The sequence below is a fragment of the Ursus maritimus genome, unplaced genomic scaffold (assembly GCF_017311325.1).
Source record: "Ursus maritimus isolate PB19 unplaced genomic scaffold, ASM1731132v1 scaffold_26, whole genome shotgun sequence".
NCBI classification, from domain to species: Eukaryota; Metazoa; Chordata; class Mammalia; order Carnivora; family Ursidae; genus Ursus; species Ursus maritimus.
The window spans coordinates 19,778,375-19,790,980 of NW_024425119.1; the positions used below are offsets into that span (position 1 = coordinate 19,778,375).

At 49.0% G+C, this 12,606-nt stretch overlaps 1 long non-coding RNA gene across 1 annotated transcript; it reads left to right on the top strand.

Annotated features, from left to right (window-relative positions):
• The first annotated feature begins 2,714 nt into the window (after positions 1–2,714).
• LOC121105405 lies at positions 2,715–6,690 on the top strand. The gene is made up of 3 exons (XR_005837884.1): positions 2,715–3,582; positions 5,261–5,427; positions 6,596–6,690. It is a non-coding gene; the product is annotated as an uncharacterized LOC121105405 (long non-coding RNA).
• The last annotated feature ends 5,916 nt before the right edge of the window (positions 6,691–12,606 follow it).

A 12,606-nucleotide genomic window follows, 5' to 3' on the forward strand; every position in this document is an offset into this window, starting at 1 on the left:
ACGTCACCGTGTCTGTGAGCTCCGCAGCAGAGGTACTGGTGAGCTCTGTCCGAGGACAGCAGCGGTGACAGTGGTCTGGCAGACCTGACCCCACACACACCTGTCCCCCCGGTTGTGCTGAAGCCCCCTGCACAGTGGGCAGGGGTGGCAGAGGACAGGGGCAGCCGCTGCCCTCACCCCCTCTCCTCTCTGTACCCCCTGCCCTGCCCTTCCAGATCTGTGAGCTTCTCCTTGATGCTTCCTGCTCTCCTCCTTCCTCAGGCCGCCCACTCCTGTCTGCTGCCCCTCGCTGGGGAGTTAATGCTTTTGTTTTTTACCAGGGGAAGGGAGGGGGGGAAGGAGGGGAATCATAGATTCTGCCCCAAAGTGGGGAAAAGGTAAGACTGGAGACGGGGCAGAAGCAGGGAAGACAAGGGCACTACCTTCAGAAGGAGGGGATGTTCGGGTTCAGGCTCTAAACATCATCCTACTTAAGATCCGTCAAAGTAAAACAAGTCAAGGGAGCAGAATAAGGAGCCACTAGTGCCAGAGGCAGGACAAGAGATGGAATTTGAAGGCACCAGAGTAAACGAGAGGATCCAGTCACTGCAGGACCTTACTGGGAGTGGGTGGACTGGAGCCACAGTGACCCCCCTTGTCCACCCCACCACATCCTTGAACTTTTCTTCTCATCCCACTGCTCCCTGAGAGAAGCTGTGGCCCTGGCCATGTCACTTTGTTCCTGTGTCCCCTGCATGTTCCCATCCTTCATCCCTCCTATCGCAGGGACCTATTACAATACAGTTTACATTTTTTAAAAAAGGAAAGGAAAAGAACAGGCCTAGGTCTGAGGGGTGCAGAGGATGCAGAGTTGGGGACAATAGTCTCTCCTGGAGGAAGGGACAGAATAGGGACCTAGTAGGTGGAGCCCACCCAGGTGATGTCACAGGAAGTGTCTGAGCCCCCATAGGGGAGAGGGAAGAGGGGAGGAGCCATGGGTGTGACCCAGAGACAGGGAAGGGGCTGAGAGACACAAAGATAAGAGAAGCAGAGAGAGAGATGAGAGGGAGGGCAGAGAGGGAGCACTGATGGGGAGGCAGCACAGGAGACAGACAGGAGAAGATGCAATGTGGGGGAGACAGGGAAAGGCTCACAGGGTGAGACTCACACACATGTGATGGGAAGAGAGACCCTCAGACACTGAGGGAGGGACACAGGGAGGGGGACAGCCAGAAGGGAGAGCTGAGGGCAGCCCCAGTGCTGGGAAATCTCAGACCACAGAATATCTGGAGTCAGAGAGACAGACAGACAGGCCCACAGACACACAGATGTGCTGACAGAGATGAAGGTGAAGGAGGCCAGGATGAAAGGAAGCAGACAGGGCCACAGGGAGGAGGGGGAGGGAGCAGACAGAGAGAGAGAAGGAGGCAGGTGTGCAGCAGGAGGGGGAGCCAGGCCAGGGAGGGGGCTGCATATTGGCTCCAGGAGCCTCTTCCCTCTCAACTGACTCCTGCTGAGCCCAGGGCCCTCCCAGGAGCCCTCTTCCCTCTCAACTGACTCCTGCTGAGCCCAGGGCCCTCTCAGGAGCTGCTGCTGCTGGATGGGCCCAGAAAGCTGAGAGGGCGAGGCTGCTGCCAGGGCTGCCCCAGGCTCCCTCCCAGTGCCCCCCTGGGATAAGGACACTGCCTCCGCTCCCCTCCCCGCACAGCGCTGCCATCCAAAGAGGCCTGAGCTCAGCCCTAATTTCTCAAAGGTCCTATAGCCTGGCTCACCCCCTGCAGGGACTTGGGGCCCAAGGAGATGGAGAAACTGAGGCAGGCAGGCAAGGGAGCCTGATAAGCCCTGGAGAAGGTGCTGGACACACTGGTTAAGGATCCCACGGAGGAGAGGGAGGAGAGGTGAAGGCCTGGGACTGGGTCTGCATTGAGAGCAGAAGAGCACCAGGCGCAGTATGAGCAAAATAACCTACTAGTGACTGTCCATTAACTTGGGGTCAACGGTGTAGACAGGTTCTGAGAAGTCAGGATCAATGCCTTCAAAACAGCTCCTCACTAAAGGGTCCCCCAAAATATACATATGAGACCCACAAAAGGAAAAACTGAGGCAGAGAATAGAGACATTGAGGCAAGTGTCCATGCTAGAATCTAGGTTTTAAGGGACCAGTGATGAAGCATCCATCCAAGGGTGTGAAGATCTAAGACTTAGCATGGCAGCTGGGCCCTGCCTTTTCCCCCAGGCTTTCTTGATGTTCTGCAAAGACCAGCTCCTTCAGCTCCTCGCAGGGTCAATTAACTCAAGCAATCTAAAGGGGAATTGTTCTCCCTGCCCCCTTCCCTGCAGCCACATTTGAAGGTCCCAGAGGCCAGATGTGTGGTGACAGCTATAGCCCAAGGAGTCTCTGTAGCAGTAGGAGAGAGGATAGAGAAGGAACCTTCCAGAGAAGTCCTGCAGAGAAGACCAGGGAGCAAAACCCACCATGTCCATCCCACTACCATGCACACTTAGAAGTATAATGAAGTTCAGAATGTCGAGGGCTTCCATGTAACTATAGTCAGGAGCTGCGTAATTATGTTTCTTCTCCAAGTTCTACCCGTTACTCTCCTTCTCCGCCACGGACACACATCTTTTATAAAACACATTGAACCAGACCCTGGACTTCAGAAACTGCCTGCACTAGAGAAATGGATGTAATTTTAGCAATAAAATTTAGAGTAAGCTTTGGAAAGGATTTCGTTAGAGCTCTGTTTGGTAAATGCTAGAACTAGAGAAACACACAAACACATATACTTATCACACGCACACAGGAGAGGAAAGCCCTCACTTGACTGCTCTTTCTTTGCCTGTGGGATGGGCCCTAAGATGACTTGTCCCACATCAGGAAACACAAAACAGTATCTATAAACATGAAGAGATGAATTCCCCTCTAACCCTGAGCTTCAGGAGGGAGATGATGGTTTCCCTCCCCCGTCATGGCACACATTCTGAGGAAGGATGACACAGCCTGGAGGGAAAAGCCCACCTGCAGAGGCCCATTTTGCTGTCCTGTCCCCTGGGCCCCCTCTCCTGCTGGATCTCCAGCACTCTGCCCTTCTCATTGGACTCCCCCTGTGATCCAGCCCAGGGGGAAGGAAAGCATCCAAAGGAGGAGAAGACAGGGCCCTGCTCTCTGGGATGTGAGAAGAGAGACACAAGGGGAGAAACCCTGCAAACAATGGGCAAAAAAAAAAAAAAAAAAAAGGCATGGAAGGTAACAGATTGTCTCTGGATCCTCCAGTGCTGAGAGACTCTGGAAAGGAGGATGGGAGCAGAGATGGAGAGCAGCAAGCAAGAGCAGAGGGAAGGAAACACAGATTGAGAGACTGAGGGTGCAAAGGGCTGGGAGACAGGAGGCTGGAGTGCTCAGCAGGTCTGCAGAGAAGAAGCTGAGAAGACATCAGAGATGAGGGTGAGGATGGAATAAATGCCGGATGCTCTCAGATTTATCAACCTTGACACCTGTGCAAGGTTCTTCAGCATGAATCTCCTTTTCTGCTCAATAACAGGCTACAGAAGCTGGTGTTAGTGCTGCTATCTTACAGATAATGAAACTAAGGCACAGAGAGGGTAAGTAACTCCTCTCAAGTCACAGAGCAGGTGAGGGGCAGAGCAGAGAATCACATGACTGCATGTGGGGGCCCCTCCTGCAGGCTCTGGCCTGGGAAGTAGTTAGGCTTGGGGCCCAGGTGTGGAAGGGAGAAGGTTCTCCCCAGAGGGCCAGAGCCCTGCCTCCTGGGCGCTTCTCAGCATGCCCTGCCCAGGAGAGCTTTGCCAAGTTGAGGTCTCAGCTGGGGAGTGGGGAAGGAACACCTTACCCTCTGAAGATGAGAGGCTGAACCACAGCATTTATGGAAGATCCTTGAGCTTTAAACACAGAATTCTGTCCATGGAAGGGGTGGGTGAAGGGGAGAGCCCGGAGAAAGGTCTCAGAGCCTTCAGGCTTCCCATGACCCTCTGCACCCCATCCCTGTCTCCTTCTCCCTCTTTCTGTCTCCTGACCTCCAGGGGCCTCCTCCCCACCTGTCCAGGCCCCTGCAGCCATCTCCCCCCAGCCATGGCTCCCTAGCCTGTGCGGTCCAGGCTCAGTCGTCCTCACAGCCTAGGAGGACACATCAAGGCCAGGAAGTCAGCCTCGCTCCCAGCGTCCTTCCCGCCCAGCCCAGGGTCACCACGGAGCTACAACCCTGGACATTTTACACTGTGACCAGCATCCAGCAGACCCTGCCTCCTCCATCCCTCTGCCTCCCTCACACACATTTCCCAACACACACACACACACACACACAGGTCCTCCCCCAAGGTCACGCACTTCCTGAAGCTCTGGCTTCTCTGATCCTCTCCTCACCATGTTCCTGCTCCTTGCTGACTAACTGAGCATCATTCTCCTTGTCTCCTCGGAAACCTTCTAGGCTTCTGTGTCTGCCTCCATCTTCCCTCCTGTGGTCATTGCCGGTCTCCCATGATCTGAGTCATGGGGTCTCCTGTCCCGCTCTCAGCCTCCTCTCCCAGCTGTCAGGGAGCGCCCAGGCCAGGCCCCTGCTCCTCCCTCTGGGTTTCTCCGGGGTGCCCAGCACACACAGAGAGGCTGGAGTGGGGGACTCACTGCTTCTGCTCCCAGGAGAAAGGAGGGAACTGAGACAGAAACCCAGGGCCAGAAAGAACCACTGCCCTGTGAGCCTTAATGTCAGCACAGCAGGCAGCTGGAGGGAATCCCTGTCTAGGGGGCCCTGCTTTCCTCTAGAAATCCCCGTGCACCTGTGCGTGTGTACGTGTGTGTGTATGTGTGCAAGTGCATGTGTGTGCACCTGCCATGCAGGGAGGGGAGAGGAGGCTGTGGGGGGGGGGGTACTGGAGTGACTCCAGGAGTGCAGGTCCTCTCTGGAGGGGAGAGTCCTGGGGGAGCTGGACTCGCCGACCCCCGCCAGCTCCCAGCACACATGGGCCATGACCACAGGGACAGAGGGCAGCCAGCGCGGCCAGCGCAGGATGGATGCAGGTTGGCCTTTAGGCAATGCCTCCTTCCTCCCTGGGTGTGAATTTGCTCATCCACATGGGTTCCTGTGTCCTGTGGTTCAGTCCAGTCTCTATCCTCCCTGCTTGTCCACACTCACAGGCATTTCCTGTGTTCAGAGCTTAAAGCTTTTCTTAGGCTGAACCATATGGAATTCCTGCTAGTCAGTGAGTTTTGGCTTCTACAGTCTATTACTTTCACTCTTCTCTTTCCTAAACATGTTTTTGCCCCCAGGCTAAGGGGCCAGGGGAGCAGAGTGAGGAAGGACAGACAGTAAGAGCTCACAGTTACTGAGCACACACTGTGTGCCGAGTCTGTGGCCTTCCCAGCACAGCGCTGATGCTCACTGCAGCCCCATGAAGGATTTCCTGCAGCCTGACAGGTATCTCCACCTGTTACAGGTGAGTGAGTCCAGGTGAGGAAGCTACATGGGGAGGAACAGGACTGGGACCCAACTCAGCGCCAGACCTCCTGCTTTCCCACCGCCCACCCACCAGCAGGGACATCCTGGCAGAGCCTGGGAGCCAGAAGGCCACGCCTGCAGCTTGAGAACAGGGAGGGAGGTGGAGACAGGCCACACTGGGACTCTGTGGGGGGCAGGAGAGCCCCATGGAAGGGGCGGGGCAAAGCCCTGGAACAACTTTTGAAACTGAGTGGGAGAAGGGCCAGTGTGAGAAAGAAACAGGGCAGAAACACAGGGAGGGTCTGGAGGGAACCTGGGAGGTGGTGGCCCCCAGCCATGGCCAGAGCGCGGGAAGGCAGGAGCACCTGCAGAAGGAGACCAAGTTGGGTGTGGACAGAGCAGAAGGGCGGTGACAGGGAGGAACCAGGCTGCAGAGTCAAAAGCAGCAAGGAGGGAGCGATAACGTGGGCCTGGGGAGGAAAGATAAAGTCCAGGGAAAGGATGGAGAGCAGGAAGGAGGGAGAGAGCCTGTGGAGATGTGGGCCTGAGGCGCATAGAGGGGACGCAGGGTGGAGGCAGCTTCGGGAGAAAGGGAGCAGGAGTGGCCACAAAAGGGGCATGAAGGGGGGAGGAAGGGACCTGGCAGAATCAGTAAGGGTTGATGGAGGGGCACACACACACACACAAAGACAAACTCACACACAACACACACACACACACAACACACACACACACACAATACACCAAGCCAAAAGGAGCAATTTCTGGTCTGAAATATCTGTTCCCCATTCTCTTCCCTTCCCCTCTCGGACCTGGAGAGAATGTGCTCAAGTCGGAGCCTTGTGCCTGGAGTCCTCCCTAAGCTGAGGGGGTGTCCTCCTCCCATCTGCCTCCACCTAGCCCAGAGCAGGACACCAGGACACACCCACCCTAACTGCCTAGCCACTGTTCCCCCACCCCACCAACCCCACACACCCTCTCTTCAGCCAGGCCTCCAGTGTCTCTGACCCCTCACCTTGCACACCAGCCTGAGTGCCTGCATTCTGGCAGAATCTTAGGTGACTCCGGAACGCCAGGCCTCTCCAGTCCGCTTAGTGGTCTTTAAGCTTAGCCAGCACCCTGAGCCCACATGATGATTAACTAATTTTTCTCTTAGTCCCCCATAGATCATGTCTCTATTCCTAGAAATGAACAGACTACTTCTGCACATCATGAAACAGAAATCAGAGCCTCTTGCACAACCTCCCACCCTGTACTAAGGAGCCAGACCCCTGCACAACCTCAGAGCACTGAGATGATGTCTGTAGCTGGTACCATGGAGGCTGCATGGAATCAAAAAATGTAGGGACCACTGACCCCTAATTGATTAATTGCCTAAGCTCCTTTAAAAAGCTCTGAGCCAAGCAGAAACCTGGGATATGGCCTTGGACAAGTGTCTGCCTTCTTCCCAGGTAGGCAGGCTCCTGAATAAAAGCTCAGATTCCTTTCCAATCCAAACTCCTCTCTTGAGTTTTGGCTTTTGGAGCAACAGGCAGCTGAACTCGGGGTTTCAGTAACAAATTTTGGCAGGCAGCCAGAAGCCAAGGACCCTGTGGCATGCAGTCCCTAAGAATCGGGTGAGCCCTTGCCCTGTCCCAGCCCGGGGCTTCCTCGCTTAGTAGGTGGTGAGAGTACCTTGGAAGACCTCAGAACATTAGGTGCTCCGAGGCTAAGTAGGTCTCTGGGAGGGAATCTGAGGGATCTATCCTGAAGCCTCCCTGACTATTTTTGTGTCAGGGAAACTCCCTCTGCTTCCTGACCTGTAGAGCTGCCAATGTTGCTTTTTGGTTGGAGTGGAAAGGAAAAGAGCCTGTGGGGAAGCTGAGGAGCTTCTGGACCACATGAGTCCCTCCGTGCACACTGAAGCTGTTTCTCCTTCGTGAAGCAATGGGCCTTCTTGTTTCTTTTCCTGCATTTCCCATTAGAACATCTCGGCTCTCCGGTGAAACTAAAAGGGACTTGAATATGGGTCAATTTATATAGATTTGGAACAGCTCTGTTGTGGTATGTGTGAAGAAAGTATGAGTTGTGTTTTTGTTGTGTTAAACTTGTGTAAAATGGGAAATTCCATCTCTATCCCACCAATAGCCCACTGGGCCACATTTGGAATAATTGGAAGGAACATAGCCAGGAGCCTATGACTAAGAAAAACATACATCTTGCTATGTATTTTTAGCTCAGAGGAAAGATGACTCACGAAATAGCTGTCTTGGATCTCTTCCTCCCATTGGGTTGTCTCCACATGGGGGTTTGGTTTGGCTCTGTTGTGTGTAGGGAGCCTTTGGTTCAGTCAGATGGAACTCTGACTTTGATGGAGGAGGACCAGAAACTAGGAAGCATTTGGTTCAGTTGGTAAAGCCTCAATTTGGGGGAAAAAGAATGCCAACAGATGTGCTCTGAGCTTCATTTAGTCAAAGATTTGTTTCCACTGTGTTCTTCTGAACACTCCTTCTGTTGTTCCCCAAAGAAAGTCCATCGGACATATGTTAACTAAATGGTGCAGAGGCCTGAAAAGAAATCGGATGATTGATAGATAGATAGACAAATGATTAGATAGATAGATGATAGATAGATAGATAGATAGATAGATAAATAGATAAATGATAGATAGATAGATAATAGATAGATGATAGATGATAGATAAATAGATCACCCAACCCGGTTTTTCAGGACTCAGAGAGACAGGAAACCAGAAAAATAAAAGAATGTGAGTCCAAATTTTGTATCTGCTTCTGGTTGTTCTGGAGCCAACCTTGCTCCTTGGCGTCCTCCTCCTCCCTCTCCTCTTTCCTATTGTTTCTGCCTCAGCATGGAGTGCGGCTTATGTAGCTGGCTCCATCCTCAGTGCCAGGGTGCCATGAGCCTCTGCTCCTCCCTCCTCTATCCAGGACCAAAAAGGACCCTAGAGCTCTTGGGCCCCTTCCTCATGAGGTTCAAGCTAAATCCCTCCCAAATCAACATGAAGGGGTCCATGGGCTCCCTGGACTTAAACCTCCACCTCCAGATTTCCCCACATTCAGGTAAAAGTGACAGTGGAGAAGGTTTGATTGACTTTTAACAGAGACAGGTGCAACATATTCCATAGTGAAGCTAAGGCAAGTTTGTTGGTTTAATTCAAACAGATCTTTAGAGTTATGGCGTAAGTACAAAACTTTATTCTACCAAAGTTTAGTAAAGGTCAAAGAGCTCCTGTTATTTCTGTTGCAAATCATATGGAAATGGTGATTTATAATGATGGTTAATTGTGTCTGTCTCATACAGTTTTCATCAGTAATTGATAAGAACAAGTAGGGAATAAATACAAAGGTTCATAGCTTTCGAAATCTCTGGCAAGCTAAGACTTTAAAGTTTTGTTAAGAAAAACAATAAATTGCACTGAATTCATTGACTACCTAAGTGTTTTCCAGAAACAACAGATCACTTGAAGTATTGCTTACTAAACATAGTTTATCTGCTTTCTTCTTATTGCACAGAAGCTGAAGATACTCAGGTCTGTTGGTAAACAGGCCTTATGCTTATAAAAGATTGTACTATGGGAAGCATGATATTAGAACATATTCATAGATTTCTGATCTAAACAATTCTAGTGGAACAGACAGTCACAATTGGTTACTGCTTACTTTTCCTGGGAGGACTAAGGTTTCTAAGAGATGAAATTCTGCCAAATGTGCATAAAACTGATGGAAATGAAAGGAAAGCATCAGAATGGGGAAAGCAGATGTGTGAGGAAAGTATAAGAAACAAGAATATATTTCTGTTGAGGGTCACAATAAGTAATTTTATCCTAAAATCAGACTATTTAGAAAGAGGGGCTTAGGACAACATCTAAATGAAAAGAAAGTTGTAGAAGGTTTGTGAAGGGAACCTTTGGAAAATAATTGTTTGTTGTGTGGTGAGGACTGACTCAGATTGAGTAAAATGTTAAAAGTACACTGGTATTGATGAGGGAATAGAAGGCAAGCTGAGGACAAAAAGCAGAAACTGACACCCTGCAACTCCCCCTCCCCTCCCATGGGGTGTAAGGCACTCCTGGCTGCCCTAAAGGACAAAGAAATAGTTAACCTTTAGAGACCACAATCCTGCAAGACTTGAGTCTCCCTCAGTTTGCAAATGTCTTAGCAGTTTACAAGAGCAAAGAATTTCTATCAATGACCTAGCTTCTGCAAGGGAATGTAGATACAATCAAATGTCCTTGTAATCTGTAGCCTCCAGGAAGTTCCCAACCATTTTACTGTTAATACCTTGCTAGAGGGAAAAATAAAAACCTTAACTTGACAATGGCAAGGCCTCGGGTATCCTGTGAATCTTCTTTAACATATGAAAGTATTTTCTCAACCTCCCTTTTTCCCTTACCTTCCCCAACCCCATGGTATAGAATCAGCCACCCCTCACAACCCAGGTGCAGCAGCTCTTTCTGCCCACGGGTCCTGTCCCTGTGCTTTTAATAAACCACCAATTTTGCACCAAAGATGCCTCAAGAATTTTTTTTTTTTGGTCGTCGGCTCCGGACTCCACCCCACTGAACCTCACATATATTCCCCAACCCCATCAGGTATAAGATTGAAATCCTGCCTTTCCTTCTGTTAAAAGACCAAGTTTTCTTAGATTGTTGGTCTGCTCTTGATAAGAAATCGTAATTTACTTTTTTTCCTTTTCTTTGTCTTCCCTGAAAACCAGGTTCCGTGTTTTATCAGGTCTTTGATCACTTACAAGAACTAAAACTTCTCAGTATTAAAGGAACTAAGTTTGCGAACAACCATAACCCTCTGTGGAATCTCTTACTGCCAGCTTGGTTAAATAGATAATAAAAATTAAGTTTTGTAATGATCTCTAATCCTTTTTAGGTGTGTGCTTTAGAACTTTCTGAGGATTTTAACAAACTTCCCAAAATTTGCATTGTAAACGAAATCTTTTGGGCTTGTTTATTTGTTATGTTAAATTACATGACAAGCATTATCAAACACAATGATGATACACCTTCTTAAGTTAGCGTGAGTACATGCTATAGGTGTTCCAGAAATTTTAGGAAATTTCTGAATTTTAATATGTCCTGGTTATGGGTCATCACTTGACATTCTTACTTTTGTAATGCTGTGTGTCATAGAAGAAACCCCATTTCCTTCTCAAGTGCATTATGGTGAACTCTCATCAGATCTTGAAGCATGTCCATTTTTGAATCTTTTGTCCTTTATACTTATTGTTCTGATGCTCTTGCAAAATGTGTTTCATCTTCAAGGAGATTCATGGAAAGGACTTTTGACAAATGCAGGGTTTTGATATCTAAAAATCATAAAACTAGACAGGGTAAGAATTTGTGGAACTAATGGAGAGGCTGCACTTAAACGGAACAAGAATTAGTGATCTGGGACTGAATGAATTGAGAAAGATGATTATACTTTTTAGGACTCTTACTTGAAACATTGCTGGTTTTGTAATGTTGGCTCTTGCGGATTTAAGGAAACTTTCTCTTAAGATATGCATGTCTTACAGAAACATGATAAAATATTCCTTTGTGAACAAATTGAAACATTTAACTTTTCTCTCAACCTGAACCCTCCAGATTCAGAAACTCTCTGTGAATATTCTTTCTTTAATGGTAGTTGCAGGTCTTTGCATAAGGTCAGTAAGAATCTCTTCTCCTTATGACAGGACATCACTGGAAACATTGGTTATTTTACCAAGGCTCTGACTGGAAGGTCATGTTTGAGAGAGACCTGCATAGACTCAGATATGACCATGGAGCTTTAAGGAACTAAGGGTGACTTGATGAGCCAATAAAGCCCCTTGGAAACGTTAGCCAGATCCCTGGCTTACAAAGTTCCAAGGCAGTCTTACTAGGTAAGTAAAGAAAATCACTTGCTGACAGGTGCAGAAAACCTCGGGATATTTGGGGGGCTTCCAGAAGAGGAATCCACCCAAATCTAAAGTATTGAAGGCAAGTCTGATAGTAGATATTTGACTTGGCCTCTGGCTTGGAGAGGCTTAAATTCAATCCAGAGATTCCCTATGAGAAGGTCCAGCAAAACAAGTTTTAAAGAATCTGTAAGGTCGATTGCTATTCTTGCTGACCTTAAATAATTAGGGCAACTTTGTTAACATTGGACTTGTTTTTCAAATGCAGTAGTCTGGATTTGGCTGTCTTTGGAAAGGAGGGTGATTTTAGAGAGAAAAATTACGTTCTAGTAATTCACCTTTGTGGATGTTAAATTCTAGTTCTGATTAACTGTTTCTGAATAATTGTTGTTTGCCTAAGCTAGACAACTTGAGGTAAACGTCAGAGAATTTGACACAATAGCTCATGTATAGACAAGCTTCGTGACAGGACCCCATGGGCATATGGTCACTTGAACAACTGAACAATAAGATGGACTCCCTGACAATTGTGTAAGCCAATGATCACCTTGACCAGTTCTATGTGGCTGGAATAACAAATCACTCCTTAAATGCCAGAGCATACCCCACTCCATGGTGCTAACTGTGAACTTGTGGAAGTAGTGGATGGCCCACTTTCCTTGTGACTGAATAGAGGATGGACTTGGGGACCCATAATCCCAGACCAGTCTTCTCCCACTTCTCATACTTAGGATACTAAGTCCGGACATCAGAAAAAGAGGGCTTCTTTACCCCTTATTCTAACCAATTTTATTTCAGTGTCTGTCCCTTATACCTCAGCCCCATCTATTAGGAAAGAGCGATCAGGAGGCACTTTTGCCACTTTGTTAGTGCCTATCAGAGTCTTCCTGATGTCTGACTGATGAGGTACAGGTGACTATAAGTGAGGTTCAGTGGGGTGGAGTCCAGAGCCGACGACCAAGAAAGAATTCTTGAGGCGTCTTTGGTGCAAAATGGTGGTTTATTAAAGCACGGGGACAGGACCCGTGGGCAGAAAGAGCTGCTGCCCCGGGGTTGTGAGGAATGGCCTATTTTATACCCTCAAGTGGGGAGGGGGTTAGGGATAGTGTAAGTCTCTAAGGAATTCTGGAAGCAAGGTTTCCAGGACCTTGAGGGGGCTAGCTGTTGTTGGGAAAAGGTCATTTATTACTGTCTAGTAATACCTTAGTCATGAGACCCTTCAGATGTATATGGGTGGGCCATATGCTTGGGGGATGATTGCCAATACGTATCTTGGGGGGTTAGA